The 19,008-nt window shown below is 36.2% G+C and overlaps 1 long non-coding RNA gene across 1 annotated transcript in view; it reads right to left on the reverse strand.

The window, feature by feature from the left end:
* Positions 1 to 684: 684 nt before the first annotated feature.
* Positions 685 to 19,008, reverse strand: part of LOC306962185 — a 109,804-nt gene continuing 91,480 nt past the window's right edge. The window contains exon 3 of the long non-coding RNA XR_013792810.1: positions 685 to 743. This is a non-coding gene — a long non-coding RNA (uncharacterized lncRNA). The remainder of the gene's footprint in view (positions 744 to 19,008) is intronic.

Genomic DNA, 19,008 nt, shown 5'->3' on the forward strand with positions numbered 1-19,008 from the left:
TTTGATGAGATGTTCACTATATTTTAATAAATATACTTTTTATGACATTTTTTGTTTGTTGGGGTGCCTTGTGATGTTTCTATTGTAAACAGTGGCATAGACACATGTCATTATTGTAGCTGCACATTTTAGACCTATTTTCCATCTTTGGCAGAGGAAAGTGTTGAGGGAAATAACAACAAACATGCTGAACCATTTAAACTCTGGCATTATGTTTAGAAATCCATTTTATTGTCAGCTCAAACAATACATTCATGATTGCATTTGATCACTCACTGGACAAAATAATGCTTTGGAACATCCGGATAACAAAAAGTAAAAAGGATTGACAAATACAACTTCATGTATTGTCTGAAATGAAGAGGTGTTAAACCGTTACAGAAACAGAGTAAAAATGGCAGAGGAGAGCAGGAGCAGGACCAAAGCGGGGCCAGTCGTGACAGCGCTGTTGCACAGGGCCAAAGCGGGGCCAGCGGAGCCAGCGGGGCCAGTCGTGACAGCGCTGTTGCACAGGGCCAAAGCGGGGCCAGCGGGGCCAGTCGTGACAGCGCTGTTGCACAGGGCCAAAGCGGGGCCAGCGGAGCCAGCGGGGCCAGTCGTGACAGCGCTGTTGCACAGGGCCAAAGCGGGGCCAGCGGAGCCAGCGGGGCCAGTCGTGACAGCGCTGTTGCACAGGTCTGTAGAACAGCAGACTATGGGAGCAATACACAAAGCCTGAGTCATGCAGCTCTTTACTACAGTTCCTGAGAAATGTAAAAACACAAGTTATAATATTTCAATCTCAGGAGCAGAATGATCAGAGCAGATAAAATGACTTACCGCCTTGTTCAACAGTAACACATCGATCAAGAACTGGAGCGCCCGGTACATTTGGGCAAACCAAAGTGTCTTTGCAGTCTTTGCCTATGCAATTATAGCACTTCAATGTGTAGGCTGCGGAAAAACATTAACACAGTTGCAGTGAAAAGTTAGCTTTCAAAATACTCCATACAAATATAATCATTCAGTCAGTCACTTGATCAATTTCCAATGAAATAATAATAATAATAATAACTAGAAATGCAATGGCTGCGCCATTGCGATTGACTGCGGAATTGCGGGAAGCGAATGCAGAAATTGCATAAACCGTTCAAATTGCATAAATTGCTTAATTTGCATAATCAAATTTGCATAAAGTGGTAAAATGCATGAATGGGTTAATTTGCATAAATTATGTAAATTGCATAAGCTCTTTAAAATTCATAAATCCTAAATGGCATAAACTCTTAAGTTGCATAAACGCTTTAAAATGCATAAACTGGTTAAATCCCATAAAGTGGTTACTTTGCATAAATTATTAATATTGCATAAACTTTTATATTCCATAAACTGGTCAAACTGTTGAAATGGCCTAAGTGCTTGATTGGCAGAAAATGGCTGAAAGGCCTGGAGTCTCCCCATTGGCTGGATTCCCCCATACACACCAATGCAAAAATTTCAAACTCTCGTATAAAAAAACTGGAAAACTGCAGAAGGCCAATTTTTTCTCAAAACCCACCAGTTGCAGAAGCTGAACATGCACAGTGCAGAAATTGCAGAAAATGCAGAAAAAAGTGCAGAAAAGCATGGATTTGCGGCAGCCCCATTATAAGTCAATGGGAAAAATCTCCAACATTTTGGCCGATTGCGGAAAAACCGTAAGTTGCAGAAGTCCCAAAAGTAATAGCACCCTTCTCCTCAACATGCGGAACATTTTGATGCATAACTTGCATAAATTGCACAAAGCATGAAGGTGCTGAAAGCTCTAGAAAATCGGGAAAAAGATGGAAGAGGAATAATAACTAGAAATGCAATGGCTGCGCCATTGCGATTGACTGCGGAATTGCGGGAAGCGAATGCAGAAATTGCATAAACTCTTCAAATTGCATAATCAAATTTGCATAAACTGGTAAAATGCATAAAATGTCATGTTGCATAAACTGTATAAACTGCATAAAGTGGAAAAATGCATGAATGGGTTAATTTGCATAAATTATGTAAATTGCATAAACTCTTTAAAATTCATAAATCCTAAATGGCATAAACTCTTAAGTTGCATAAACGGTTTAAAATGCATAAACTGGTTAAATCCCATAAAGTGGTTACTTTGCATAAATTATTAATATTGCATAAACTTTTATATTCCATAAACTGGTCAAACTGTTGAAATGGCCTCAGTGCTTGATTGGCAGAAGCTGCACAAATGGCTGAAAGGCCTGGAGTCTCCCCATTGGCTGGATTCCCCCCATACACACCAATGCAAAAATTTCAAACTCTCGTATAAAAAAACTGGAAAACTGCAGAAGGCCATTTTTTTCTCAAAACCCACAAGTTGCATAAGCTGAACATGCACCAAGTGCAGAAATTGCATAAAATGCGGAAAAAAGTGCAGAAAAGCATGGATTTGCGGCAGCCCCATTATAAGTCAATGGGAAAAATCTCCGACATTTCGGCCGATTGCGGAAAAACCGTAAGTTGCAGAAGTCCCAAAAGTAATAGCACCCTTCTCCTCAACATGCGGAACGTTTTGATGCATAACTTGCATAAATTGCACAAAGCATGAAGGTGCTGAAAGCTCTAGAAAATCGGGAAAAAGATGGAAGAGGAATAATAATAAAGAACATGAAAACCAATAATTGACTGCGGAAGAATTCCGCAGTCAATCAATAAAGAACATGAAAACCAATAATTGACTGCGGAAGAATTCCGCAGTCAATCAACTAGAAAATTTTGCAATTGCTACGCAATTGCGATTGACTGCGGAATTGTAGGCTACTAATGCAGAAATTGCAAAAAATGCATAAAAGTTGTGAAAAAATTCATAATTGCATAAGAGTGCTTTTATTGCGAAAATCCCTATTAAGTTGCATTATACTGCTTTACAAGTGAAAATCCCTATTAAGTTGCAATATAGTGCTTTATATGTGAAAATCCCTTTTAAGTTGCATTATAGTGCTTTACATGTGAAAATCCCTATTAAGTTGCATTATACTGCTTTATATGTGAAAATCCCTATTAAGTTGCATTATACTGCTTTATATGCGAAAATCCCTATTAAGTTGCAATATAGTGCTTTATATGTGAAAATCCCTATTAAGTTGCATTATAGTGCTTTATATGCGAAAATCCCTATTAAGTTGCATTATACTGCTTTATATGCGAAAATCCCTATTAAGTTGCAATATAGTGCTTTATATGTGAAAATCCCTATTAAGTTGCATTATAGTGCTTTATATGTGAAAATCCCTATTAAGTTGCATTATACTGCTTTATATGTGAAAATCCCTATTAAGGCGAGACACTGCAGGTGAATAGGGAAAAAATGTATATTTACAGATATCAATTTGAAACTTTTGCTGTAGATTAGTGGCATAAATGTGAGAAAAACATACATTGCAAGTTTTCTGTCATTTTATCTTTTCATATAAGAACAAGGTGTTTTATGCCTAAAATGCCCCAAATGTCCCATCTTTTTGGCGACGAAATCTGAATAATGGATAGAGCTACATTCAAATTTATGGTTTCATTTTATTGATAAATGAGTTACCAAGACGTTTTCAGAGTGGATTTAGGATTTCTTGTTTAGTTTTAAAATAAGCAGTTTTTTAGTGGAAAAATTTGTAAAAAATAATAATTTTCGCCTTATTTTTTGACATTCAAAACTCAATAAATGGGGCTTAGGGATTAAATAATAAAAAATCCCTCTGAAAAAATCTTCCAAATATTGTTCAGTCCAAGCCTGGAAAATTCGAAGTCTTTAGGTCCGACTGACGTGGACATAGTGTCGCCACAATGACAGAAAAATGTGTTTTGAGAAAAAGGCCCTTGAAATTGTGTTCTCCCATATAAGTCTATGGGGGAACATTGAATCAGCGCAATATTTAAACATGTTGTTGTGAAGATTAGGCATATTTTCTGTTTCCGGGTGAAAGCTTATATGTTCAGAGACCAATTTGGCCCAAAACCTGAAAACTGAAAAAATTGAGTTTTGCCTGCAGCGTCTCCCCTTAAGTTGCAATATAGTGCCTTATATGCGAAAATCCCTATTAAGTTGCATTATAGTGCTTTATATGCAAAAATCCCTATTAAGTTGCATTATAGTGCTTTATATGCAAAAATCCCTATTAAGTTGCATTATAGTGCTTTATATGCGAAAATGCCTATTAAGTTGTATTATAATGCTTTATATGCGAAAATCCCTATTAAGTTGCATTATAGTGCCTATATGTGAAAATCCTTTTTAAGTTGCATTATAGTGCTTTATATGCGAAAATCCCTATTAAGTTGCATTATAGTGCTTTATATGTGAAAATCCCTATTAAGTTGCATTATAGTGCAATTATTGTGAAAATCCCTATTAAGTTGCAATATACTGCTTTATATGCGAAAATCCCTATTAAGTTGCATTATACTGCTTTACATGCAAAAATCCCTATTAAGTTGCATTATACTGCTTTATATGTGAAAATCCCTATTAAGTTGCATTATACTGCTTTATATGTGAAAATCCCTTTTAAGTTGCATTATACTGCTTTACATGCAAAAATCCCTATTAAGTTGCATTATAGTGCTTTATATGTGAAAATCCCTATTAAGTTGCATTATAGTGCTTTATATGTGAAAATCCCTTTTAAGTTGCATTATAGTGCTTTATATGCGAAAATCCCTATTAAGTTGCATTATACTGCTTTATATGTGAAAATCCCTATTTAGTTGCATTATACTGCTTTATATGTGAAAATCCCTATTTAGTTGCATAATTTTGTTGTAATTGCAAAAATCCCTATTTTGTTGCAGAATCTGTAAAAACTGTTGAAATTGCAGAAACTCTTGACATTGTATAAAGTCTTAACATTGTATAAACTGTTTAAATCACTGACAGACTTCAATGTATCAGAAATCCTATTAAAATCAATGGGGAGCCTTCCCCATACAAATCAATGGCAGAATTCCCAAGCCTGTAGAAAAAAACTGGAAAACTTTAGAACTCTAATTTTTTCTGAAAACTGACAAGCTGCGGAAGCTGAACAAGCACAAACTGTAGAAATTGCTGAAACTGTGGAAAAAACTGCAGAATCTGTGAATTTGCGGAAGCCCCATTATATGTAATGGGAAAAATCGGCCGAATTCCCAAAAGTAATAGCAGGATTCTCTCCAACATGCGGAGCGTTTTAATGTATAACTTGTGGAAATCGCTGAAATTGTGAAAGCTGTGAAAGCTGCAGAAAAACAGGAAAAAAACAGAAGTTTAATAATATTAAAGAACATGAAAACCAATTATTGACTGCGGAAGGATTCCGCAGTCAATCAATGAATAAATAGAAGACAATTAATCGATTTGATATTACTCTCATGGCTTGAAATTTAGACTGAAATTGGGAACAAAAAAGTGTAATCTCACCTGTGGACAAGCCCACGAGCAGAATGAACGCTTTGACAAACATCTTCAGCAGGTGGTGTGGTTTCAGTCTCGAGTGGACAAAGAAATGCCATCCAAGTGCATCCTCTTCTTTAAATACTCGCAAACTATCTGACCACGCCCACATCAGGCGGTGCTTTGTGGAAATTCCGTCCTTTGTTGAGATTTTCAGTTGATACTTCTGTAAAATACAATATATACAATATAATTCAACATCTGCAGCTAAATGTTTGATATTAAATTAATGTTATCATGTCGTCAAAGATTGTTTTTATGTTATAAATGTAGTCATATTTGATGTTTGATGATATTTGATATTTGTTGAAGTCCAAATGTTACTTTACATATACATTTCTACATGGTCTATGTATACTTTGTAATCATTTAGACTCTCATTTATTATGCGAATGTAGCAGAGAGAGGTTTTTAACCTTAGCTTTAAGACACACAGATAAGTTCCATTGAAAAAGGCACAAGTGTTCCATTAGTTTAACAGAATTTATGGTAACACTTTAGATTACAGACCTCTACATACAGTGTACATACAGTGTACATATAGTGTAATAAAGATATAAATCCAATGTAATTACGATGTAATTACGATGTAATTACATGTAAGAAACACTCGATTTTAATACAGTGTAATTACAGAATACTTACACAGTACTTACAGGGTAACTATATTGTAATTACAGAGTAAAATAATGTTAAAAAGATGTAATAAACATGTAAATGACATGTAATAAATCCTTCAAATACTGTAGATATAATGTAGTACATAGTACTAGCAACGTAATTACATTGTACTTACAGTTTAATTACATAGCATTAAGCCCGTCTGAATTGTAATAACGTATTTACACTGTATCTACATAGTAGGTACAGTATAATTATACTATATTTACCCAATATTAATACTGTAACTACACTGTACTTACATCTTTATTAAAATAATACATGTGTAAAAAAAGCTTTAAAGTGGTTTTGTTGTGATGTAGTTACAGAACATCAGCAATGTAATTCAGGTGAACACTGTCTGGAACCACAAAAGTTCATTAAATGTGTGGCTTTATCACTATCTGGTTCATATTGGAATGAAACAAAACACATTTTGAGCATTTTTTTATTCTTTAATTCATATCACACAATAACACACATTCTTGGTACATATATTTTGTATTTCTGTAAACACTGTTTTACATACACACAATGTTATATACACATTCAATTCAGATTGTGAAGAAACGACCCGTTCACAGTTACAAGGTATATACTTTGGCTATATTACCCTATAGTAACATGCAACTACACTGTAAGAAGACTGTAATTACACTGTAATTAGCATAGAAATGGGCTTTAAAATAAAGCAAGACAAAATACATTGTAATAACACTGTAATTACAGTGTAATTGACATAGAAATGTGCGTTAATTTAAAGCAGGACAATAGTGGGTAAATACACTTTAAGAACGACTAACGACACTGTAAGAAGACTGTAATTACAGTGTAATTTACATAGATAATTTGTCTTGCTTTATTTCAAATACGTTAAATACGTTATTACAATTCAGACGGGCTTAATGCTATGTAAATAAACTGTAAGTACAATGTAATTACGTTGCTAGTACTATGTACTACATTATATCTACAGTATTTGAAGGATTTATTACATGTCATTTACATGTTTATTACATCTTTTTAACATTATTTTACACTGTAATTACAATATAGTTACCCTGTAAGTACTGTGTAAGTATTCTGTAATTACACTGTATTAAAATCGAGTGTTTATTACATGTAATTACATCGTAATTACATCGGATTTATATCTTTATTACACTATATGTACACTGTATGTACACTGTATGTAGAGGTCTGTAATCTAAAGTGTTACCGAATTTATTTGTTACAAAATGTTTTTCGTTCAATGCCTTTCATAAGTATGCTTTATTCACAACCTTTAGCACAGATGTATGTTTAGTCCATGAGATACATATTTCAGATTTGGGGCAAGAGTCCTCCAACCAGGCCCCGCCGACCACTGAACAGACCCATATACATATATAGATCTACGATGACACCACATGTGCCTATTATTGCTTTGCAGGTCGCCTCCAAAGTTGGTTCAGTCCATGTTCACACAAGTACGTACCAAACATGGCCACCTAACAACAATCAGCTGTTCAACAAACTTATTCCCATGACAACGGGCGTCGACCTGTAAATGTGCCACAGTCACTCCTCCCCCCCTGGTTAAATGCAGTGAGGGTGAAAGAAAGATGTACCATGATGATTTAAAGTTGATTCAATTATCCCCGTAAGACCAGTAATTCAAACGCCCTCATGCAGCGCGGATTCATTCTGTCTTCGCGCAAAAAAGAGGCATCAGAGCAAGAGAAGTTTGGCCCGAGGTCGGCCGCATTCACACCACACCCGCTCCGACGCAGAGCGAGACGCGCCGCTCCGAGACCTCCTGTTTCAGCCACACTCGAGGCGGCTGTTTAGACCGACGTAAAGGACTGTACTTCTGTTTGTTAATTGCAAACAATGAAAGAGGAAGTCATTAAATTAAAATGTTAGTTTTTGTTCAAACTCATTCCTAATTTTCCTAACACAGTTTATAGACATTTCACAACTTTCAGGGTCACTTTCACAGAAACGCTAGAATGATATTTGTACAAATGCTTTATATTCAGATGCACAGTTTTCTAGCGACAAAAGTCTGAGTTTACAAAGGAGGGCAAAATGAATTTTGTTTCACTACTAGAAAAAACTAGAAATGCAATGGCTGCGCCATTGCGATTGACTGCGGAATTGCGGGAAGCGAATGCAGAAACTGCATAAACTGTTCAAATTCCATAAATTGCTTAATTTGCATAATCTAATTAGCATAAACTGGTAAAATGCATAAAATGTCATGTTGCATAAACTGTATAAACTGATAAACTGCATAAAGTGGTAAAATGCATGAATGGGTTAATTTGCATAAATCCTAAATGGCATAAACTCTTAAGTTGCATAAACGATTTAAAATGCATTAAGTGGTTAATTTGCATAAATTGTTAATATTGCATAAACGTTTTTATTCCATAAACTGGTCAAACTGTTGAAATGGCCTCAGTGCTTGATTGGCAGAAGCTGCACAAATGGCTGAAAGTCCTGGACTCTCCTGATTGGCTGGATTCCCCCATACACACCAATGCAAAAATTTCAAACTCACATATAAAAAAACTGGAAATCTGCAGAAGGCCAATTTTTTCTCAAAACCCACAAGTTGCAGAAGCTGAACATGCACAAAGTGCAGAAATTGCATAAAATGCAGAAAAAAGTGCAGAAAAGCATGGATTTGCGGCAGCCCCATTATAAGTCAATGGAAAAAATCTCCGACATTTTGGCCGATTGCGGAAAAAACGTAAATTGCAGAAGTCCCAAAAGTAATAGCACCCTTCTCCTCAACATGCGGAACGTTTTGATGCATAACTTGCATAAATTGCACAAAGCATGAAGGTGCTGAAAGCTCTAGAAAATCGGGAAAAAGATGGAAGAGGAATAATAACTAGAAATGCAATGGCTGCGCCATTGCGATTGACTGCGGAAATGCGGGAAGCAAATGCAGAAATTGCATAAACTCTTCAAATTGCATAATCAAATTTGCATAAACTGGTAAAATGCATAAAATGTCATGTTGCATAAACTGTATAAACTGCATAACGTGGTAAAATGCATGAATGGGTTAATTTGCAAAAATTGTGTAAATTGCATAAACTCTTTAAAATTCATAAATCCTAAATGGCATAAACTCGTCAGTTGCATAAACGCTTTAAAATGCATTAACTGGTTAAATCCCATAAAGTGGTTATTTTGCATAAATTATTAATATTGCATAAACTTTTTAAATTCCATAAACTGGTCAAACTGTTGAAATGGCCTCAGTGCTTGATTGGCAGAAGCTGCACAAATGGCTGAAAGTCCTGGACTCTCCCCATTGGCTGGATTCCCACATACACACCAATGCAAAAATTTCAAACTCTCGTATAAAAAAACTGGAAAACTGCAGAAGGCCAATTTTTTCTCAAAACTCACAAGTTGCAGAAGCTGAACATGCACAAAGTGCAGAAATTGCATAAAATGCAGAAAAAAGTGCAGAAAAGCATGGATTTGCGGCAGCCCCATTATAAGTCAATGGGAAAAATCTCCGACATTTTGGCCGATTGCGGAAAAACCGTAAATTGCAGAAGTCCCAAAAGTAATAGCACCCTTCTCCTCAACATGCGGAACATTTTGATGCATAACTTGCATAAATTGCACAAAGCATGAAGGTGCTGAAAGCTCTAGAAAATCGGGAAAAAGATGGAAGAGGAATAATAATAAAGAACATGAAAACCAATAATTGACTGCGGAAGAATTCCGCAGTCAATCAATAATAATAAAGAACATGAAAACCAATAATTGACTGCGGAAGAATTCCGCAGTCAATCAATAAAGAACATGAAAACCAATAATTGACTGCGGAAGAATTCCGCAGTCAATCAAATAAAGAAATCATGTACCAAAGGCACAGTGCAGTAACAAATGGCCCTCAGTAACCACTTCTCCTTCACCTCTATGTAGAACCTGATCAGGACTTGAATACTTCTCTTATTCTGTTCTGTCTTTTGTATGAATATGTTAGTTGTTTAAGTTAATTAATTGACTGCGGAATTTTTCCGCAGTCAATTATTGGTTTTCATGTTCTTTATTGATTGACTGCGGAATTTTTCCGCAGTCAATAAATGGTTTTCATGTTCTTTATCCATTATTATTATTGATTGACTGCGGAATCCTTCCGCAGTCAACCATTGGTTCTCATGTTCTTTATTGATTGTCTGCGGAATCCTTCCGCAGACAATAAATGGTTTTGGTGTTCTTTATTATTGATTGACTGCGGAATCCTTCCGCAGTCAACCATTGGTTTTCATGTTCTTTATTATTATATTTTTTTCCAGATTTTCGGGAGTTTTCACAGCTTGCACGGTTTCAGCAATTTCAGCAACTTATACCTCAAAACGTTCAGCATGTTGGAGAGAATCCTGCTATTACTTTTGGGAATTCAGCGATTTCCGGTTTTTCCGCAATCGGCCGATATTCGGCCGATTTTTCCCATTACTTATAATGGGGCTTCCTCAAATTCACAGATTCTGCAGTTTTTTCCGCAGTTTCAGCAATTTCTGCAGTTTGTGCTTGTTCAGCTTCCGCAGCTTGTCAGTTTTCAGAAAAAATCCGCCTTCTACAGTTTTCCAGTTTTTTTCTACGGGCTTGGGAATTCTGCCATTGATTTGTATGGGGAATTCTGCCCATTCATTTTAATAGGGCCATGCATTTTAATGGGACTTCAGGTACATTCAGGTCTTTCAGCCATTTCTGCAGTTCAAATACTTCTGCAGTTTCAAATACTTCTGCAGTTTCAAATACTTCTGCAGTTTAAATACTTCTGCAGTTTCAAATACTTCTGCAGTTTCAAATACTTCTGCAGTTTCAAATACTTCTGCAGTTCAAATACTTCTGCAGTTCAAATACTTCTGCAGTTTCAAATACTTCTGCAGTTTCAAATACTTCTGCAGTTTCAAATACTTCTGCTGTTTCAAATACTTCTGCAGTTCAAATACTTCTGCAGTTCTAATACTTCTGCAGTTCAAATACTTCTGCAGTTCAAATACTTCTGCAGTTTCAAATACTTCTGCAGTTTCAAATACTTCTGCAGTTCAAATACTTCTGCAGTTCAAATACTTCTGCAGTTTCAAATACTTCTGCAGTTTCAAATACTTCTGCAGTTTCAAATACTTCTGCAGTTCAAATACTTCTGCAGTTTCAAATACTTCTGCAGTTCAAATACTTCTGCAGTTCAAATACTTCTGCAGTTTCAAATACTTCTGCAGTTCAAATACTTCCGCAGTTCAAATACTTCTGCAGTTTCAAGGATTGGGACAAAGACCCAGACCCGAACCAAGACCTGAACCAAGACCCGAACCAAGACCTGAACCAAGACCCGAACCAAGACCTGAACCAAGACCCGAACAAAGACCCGAACCAAGACCCGAACCAAGACCTGAACCAAGACCTGAACCAAGACCCGAACCAAGACCCGAACCAAGACCCGAACCAAGACCCAGACCGAGACCCGAACCAAGACCCAGACCCAGACCAAGACCCGAACCAAGATCCGAACGAAAACCCAAACCAAGACCCGAACCAAGACCCGAACCAAGACCCGAACCAAGACCTGAACCAAGACCCGAACCAAGACCTGAACCAAGACCCGAATCAAGACCCGAACCAAGACACAGACCAAGACCCGAACCAAGACCCGAACCAAGACCCGAACCAAGACCCAGACCAATACCCGAACCAAGACCCGAACAAAGACCCGAACCAAGACCCGAACCAAGACCCAGACCAAGACCCGAACCAAGACCCAGACCAAGACCCGAACCAAGACCTGAACCAAGACCCAGACCAAGACCCGAACCAAGACCCGAACCAAGACCCAGACCGAGACCCAGACCGAGACCCGAACCAAGACCCAGACCCAGACCAAGACCCGAACCAAGATCCGAACGAAAACCCAAACCAAGACCCAGACCAAGACCAGAAACAAGACCCAGACTAAGATTCGAACCAAGACCAAGACCGGAGCCAAAAGCCAGACCCAGAACAAGACCCGAACCAAGACCCGGACCAAGACCCGAACCAAGACCCGAACCAAAACCCAGACCAAGACCCAGACCAAGATCCGACCCAAGACCTGGACCAAGACCAAGTCCAGACCAGGTTGCCATAGCTACCGGAATTAAAACCATAACCAGGTAAACCACAGGAACCAGGCCAAGTCCAGACCAAGTCCCCATAGTTACCAGAATTCAATCCATAACCAGGAAAACCACAGAAGCCAGGCAAAGTCCAGACCAAGTTACCATAGTAACCTGAATTCAATCCATAACCAGGTAAACCACAGAAGCAAGGCCAAGTCCAGACCAAGTTACCATAGTAACCTGAATTCAATCCATAACCAGGTAAACCACAGAAGCAAGGCCAAGTCCAGACCAAGTTACCATAGTTACCGGAATTAAAACCATAACCAGGAAAACCACAGGAACCAGGCCAAGTCCAGACCAAGTCCCCATAGCTACCGGAATTAAAACCATAACCAGGTAAACCACAGGAACCAGGCCAAGTCCAGACCAAGTCCCCATAGTTACCGGAATTAAAACCATAACCAGGAAAACCACAGAAGCCAGGCCAGGTCCAGACCAAGTTACCATAGTAACCTGAATTCAATCCATAACCAGGAAAACCACAGAAGCCAGGGCAAGTCCAGACCAAGTTACCATAGTTACCAGAATTCGATCCATAACCAGGAAAACCACAAAAGCCAGGCCAAGTCCAGACCAAGTTACCATAGTAACCTGAATTCAATCCATAACCAGGTAAACCACAGAAGCCAGGGCAAGTCCAGACCAAGTTACCATAGTAACCTGATTTAAAACCATAACCAGGTAAACCACAGAAGCAAGGCCAAGTCCAGACCAAGTTACCATAGTAACCTGATTTAAAACCATAACCAGGTAAACCACAGAAGCAAGGCCAAGTCCAGACCAAGTTACCATAGTTACCAGAATTACAACCATAACCAGGAAAACCACAGAAGCCAGGGCAAGTCCAGACCAGGTTGCCATAGTTACCAGAATTCAATCCATAACCAGTTAAACCACAGAAGCAAGGCCAAGTCCAGACCAAGTTACCATAGTTACCGGAATTACAACCATAACCAGGAAAACCACAGAAGCCAGGCCAAGTCCAGACCAAGTTACCATAGTTACCGGAATTACAACCATAACCAGGAAAACCACAGAAACCAGGCCAAGTCCAGACCAAGTTACCATAGTTACCGGAACCAAAACCAGATCCAGGAAAACTACAGAAGCCAGGCAAAGTCCAGACCACATTTCCATAGTTACCGGATAATTTCAGGAGTTTCAAGTATTTCAGTGTTCAGGAATTCAACAGTGTTAAGGATTATAGGAATTTCAAGGTTTTAACAGTTTCATGGTTTCAACAGTTTCAAGGTTTCAACAGTTTCAAAGTTTTAACAGTTTCAAGGTTTCAACAGTTTCAAAGTTTCAACAGTTTCAAGGTTTCAACAGTTTCCAGGATTTCAGGAGGTTCAATGTGTCAACAGTTTTGAAGATTTCAGGAGTTTCAATGTTTCAAATCTTTCAAGGACTTCAGGAGTTTCAAAGAAAGTATTTTAACAGTTTCAAGGCATTTTCAAGGATTTTTCAGGTGACTTCTGCATTAGATCTATTCCGCAGTCAATCGCAATTGCGCAGCAATTGCAAAAATTTCTAGTTATTATTATAGTATTTTTTTCCAAATTTTCTGCAGCTTTCACAACTTTCACAATTTCAGCGATTTCCACAAGTTATACATCAAAACGTTCAGCATGTTGGAGAGAATCCTGCTATTACTTTTGGGAATTCTGCAACTTCCGGTTTTTCCGCAATCGGCCGATATTCGGCCGATTTTTCCTATTAGTTATAATGGGGCTCCCGCAAATTCACAGATTCTGCAGTTTTTTCCACAGTTTCAGCAATTTCTGCAGTTTGTGCTTGTTCAGCTTCCACAACTTGTCAGTTTTCTGAAAAAATTAGAGTTCTACAGTTTTCCAGTTTTTTTCTACGGGCTTGGGAATTCTGCCATTGATTTGTATGGGGAATTCTGCCCATTCATTTTAATAGGATTTCTGATACAGTGAAGTCTGTGAGTGATTTAAACAGTTTATACAAAGTTAAGACTTTATACAATGTCAAGTTTCTGCAATTTCAACAGTTTTTACAGTTTCTGCAACAAAATAGGGATTTTTGCAATTACAACACAATTATGCAACTAAATAGGGATTTTCACAATAAAAGCACTATAATGCAACTTAATAGGGATTTTCACAATAAAAGCACTATAATGCAACTTAATTGGGATTTTCACTATAAAAGCACTATAATGCAACTTAATAGGGATTTTCACAATAAAAGCACTATAATGCAACTTAATTGGGATTTTCGCATATAAAGCACTATAATGCAACTTAATAGGGATTTTCACAATAAAAGCACTATAATGCAACTTAATTGGGATTTTCGCATATAAAGCACTATAATGCAACTTAATAGGGATTTTCACATGTAAAGCACTATAATGCAACTTAATAGGGATTTTCACAATAAAAGCACTACAATGCAACTAAATAGGGATTTTCACATATAAAGCACTATAATGCAACTAAATAGGGATTTTCACATACAAAGCACTATAATGCAACTTAATAGGGATTTTCACATATAAAGCACTATAATGCAACTTAATAGGGATTTTCGCATGTAAAGCAGTATAATGCAACTTAATAGGGATTTTCACATATAAAGCACTATAATGCAACTTAATAGGGATTTTCGCATGTAAAGCACTATAATGCAACTTAATAGGGATTTTCACATGTAAAGCACTATAATGCAACTTAATAGGGATTTTCGCATATAAAGCACTATAATGCAACTTAATAGGGATTTTCGCATATAAAGCACTATTATGCAACTTAATAGGGATTTTCGCATGTAAAGCACTATTATGCAACTTAATAGGGATTTTCGCATATAAAGCACTATTATGCAACTTGATAGGGATTTTCGCATATAAAGCACTATAATGCAACTTAATAGGGATTTTCACAAATAAAGCACTATAATGCAACTTAATAGGGATTTTCGCATGTAAAGCAGTATAATGCAACTTAATAGGGATTTTCACATATAAAGCACTATAATGCAACTTAATAGGGATTTTCGCATGTAAAGCAGTATAATGCAACTTAATAGGGATTTTCACATATAAAGCACTATAATGCAACTTAATAGGGATTTTCGCATATAAAGCACTATAATGCAACTTAATAGGGATTTTCGCATGTAAAGCACTATTATGCAACTTAATAGGGATTTTCGCATATAAAGCACTATTATGCAACTTGATAGGGATTTTCGCATATAAAGCACTATAATGCAACTTAATAGGGATTTTCACATATAAAGCACTATAATGCAACTAAATAGGGATTTTCACATATAAAGCACTATAATGCAACTTAATAGGGATTTTCGCATATAAAGCACTATAATGCAACTTAATAGGGATTTTCACATATAAAGCACTATAATGCAACTTAATAGGGATTTTCACATATAAAGCATTATAATGCAACTAAATGAGGATTTTCACGATAAAAGCACTCTTATGCAATTATGAATTTTTTCACATTTTTTATGCAATTTTTGCAATTTCTGCATTAGTAGCCTAGGATTCCGCAGTCAATCGCAATTGCGCAGCAATTGCAAAATTTTCTAGTTATTATTATTATTAAACTTCCGTTTTTTTCCCGTTTTTCTGCAGCTTTCACAGCTTTCACAATTTCAGCGATTTCCACAAGTTATACATCAAAACGTTCCGCATGTTGGAGAGAATCCTGCTATTACTTTTGGGAATTCTGCAACTTCCGTTTTTTCCGCAATCGGCCGATATTCGGCCGATTTTTCCCATTACTTATAATGGGGCTTCCGCAAATTCACAGATTCTGCAGTTTTTTCCACAGTTTCAGCAATTTCTGCAGTTTGTGCTTGTTCAGCTTCCACAACTTGTCAGTTTTCAGAAAAAAATAGAGTTCTGCAGTTTTCCAGTTTTTTTCTACGGGCTTGGGAATTCTGCCATTGATTTGTATGGGGAAGGCTCCCCATTCATTTTAATAGGATTTCTGATACAGTGAAGTCTGTGAGTGATTTAAACAGTTTATACAATGTTAAGACTTTATACAATGTTAAGAGTTTATGCAATTTCAACAGTTTTTACAGTTTCTGCAACAAAATAGGGATTTTCACAATAATTGCACTATAATGCAACTTAATAGGGATTTTCACAATAATTGCACTATAATGCAACTTAATAGGGATTTTCACATGTAAAGCAGTATAATGCAACTTAATAGGGATTTTCACATGTAAAGCAGTATAATGCAACTTAATAGGGATTTTCACATATAAAGCACTATAATGCAACTTAATAGGGATTTTCACATATAAAGCACTATAATGCAACTTAATAGGGATTTTCACATGTAAAGCAGTATAATGCAACTTAATAGGGATTTTCACATATAAAGCACTATAATGCAACTTAATAGGGATTTTCACATATAAAGCACTATAATGCAACTTAATAGGGATTTTCGCATATAAAGCACTATAATGCAACTTAATAGGGATTTTCACATGTAAAGCAGTATAATGCAACTTAATAGGGATTTTCACATGTAAAGCAGTATAATGCAACTTAATAGGGATTTTCACATATAAAGCACTATAATGCAACTTAATAGGGATTTTCACATATAAAGCACTATAATGCAACTTAATAGGGATTTTCACATGTAAAGCAGTATAATGCAATTTAATAGGGATTTTCACATATAAAGCACTATAATGCAACTTAATAGGGATTTTCACATATAAAGCACTATAATGCAACTTAATAGGGATTTTCGCATATAAAGCACTATAATGCAACTTAATAGGGATTTTCACATGTAAAGCAGTATAATGCAACTTAATAGGGATTTTCACATGTAAAGCAGTATAATGCAACTTAATAGGGATTTTCACATATAAAGCACTATAATGCAACTTAATAGGGATTTTCACATATAAAGCACTATAATGCAACTTAATAGGGATTTTCGCATATAAAGCACTATAATGCAACTTAATAGGGATTTTCACATGTAAAGCAGTATAATGCAACTTAATAGGGATTTTCACATGTAAAGCAGTATAATGCAACTTAATAGGGATTTTCACATATAAAGCACTATAATGCAACTTAATAGGGATTTTCACATATAAAGCACTATAATGCAACTTAATAGGGATTTTCACATGTAAAGCAGTATAATGCAATTTAATAGGGATTTTCACATATAAAGCTGTATAATGCAACTTATTAGGGATTTTCACATATAAAGCACTATAATGCAACTTAATAGGGATTTTCACATATAAAGCACTATAATGCAACTTAATAGGGATTTTCACATATAAAGCAGTATAATGCAACTTAATAGGGATTTTCACATATAAAGCAGTATAATGCAACTTAATAGGGATTTTCACATGTAAAGCAGTATTATGCAACTAAATGAGGATTTTCACGATAAAAGCACTCTTATGCAATTATGATTTTTTTCACAATTGTTATGCAATTGTTGCAATTTCTGCATTAGTAGCCTAGGATTCCGCAGTCAATCGCAATTGCGCAGCAATTGCAAAATTTTCTAGTTGATTGACTGCGGAATCCTTCCGCAGTCAATAAATGGTTTTCACGTTCTTTATTATTGATTGACTGCGGAATCCTTCCGCAGTCAATAAATGGTTTTCACGTTCTTTATTATTATTATTATTGATTGACTGCGGAATCCTTCCGCAGTCAATAAATGGTTTTCACGTTCTTTATTATTATTATTATAGTATTTTTTTCCAAATTTTCTGCAGCTTTCACAACTTTCACAATTTCAGCGATTTCCACAAGTTATACATCAAAACGTTCAGCATGTTGGAGAGAATCCTGCTATTACTTTTGGGAATTCTGCAACTTCCGGTTTTTCCGCAATCGGCCGATATTCGGCCGATTTTTCCTATTCGTTATAATGGGGCTCCCGCAAATTCACAGATTCTGCAGTTTTTTCCACAGTTTCAGCAATTTCTGCAGTTTGTGCTTGTTCAGCTTCCGCAGCTTGTCAGTTTTCTGAAAAAATTAGAGTTCTACAGTTTTCCAGTTTTTTTCTACGGGCTTGGGAATTCTGCCATTGATTTGTATGGGGAATTCTGCCCATTCATTTTAATAGGATTTCTGATACAGTGAAGTCTGTGAGTGATTTAAACAGTTTATACAATGTTAAGACTTTATACAATGTCAAGTTTCTGCAATTTCAACAGTTTTTACAGTTTCTGCAACAAAATAGGGATTTTTGCAATTACAACACAATTATGCAACTAAATAGGGATTTTCACAATAAAAGCACTATAATGCAACTTAATAGGGATTTTCACAATAAAAGCACTATAATGCAACTTAATTGGGATTTTCGCATATAAAGCACTATAATGCAACTTAATAGGGATTTTCACAATAAAAGCACTATAATGCAACTTAATAGGGATTTTCACAATAAAAGCACTATAATGCAACTTAATAGGGATTTTCACAATAAAAGCACTATAATGCAACTAAATAGGGATTTTCACATATAAAGCACTATAATGCAACTAAATAGGGATTTTCACATATAAAGCACTATAATGCAACTTAATAGGGATTTTCACATATAAAGCACTATAATGCAACTTAATAGGGATTTTCACAATAAAAGCACTATAATGCAACTAAATAGGGATTTTCACATATAAAGCACTATAATGCAACTTAATAGGGATTTTCAC

The sequence above is a fragment of the Gobius niger genome (genome assembly GCF_951799975.1).
Source record: "Gobius niger genome assembly, chromosome: 4".
In the NCBI taxonomy this organism is placed as follows: Eukaryota; Metazoa; Chordata; class Actinopteri; order Gobiiformes; family Gobiidae; genus Gobius; species Gobius niger.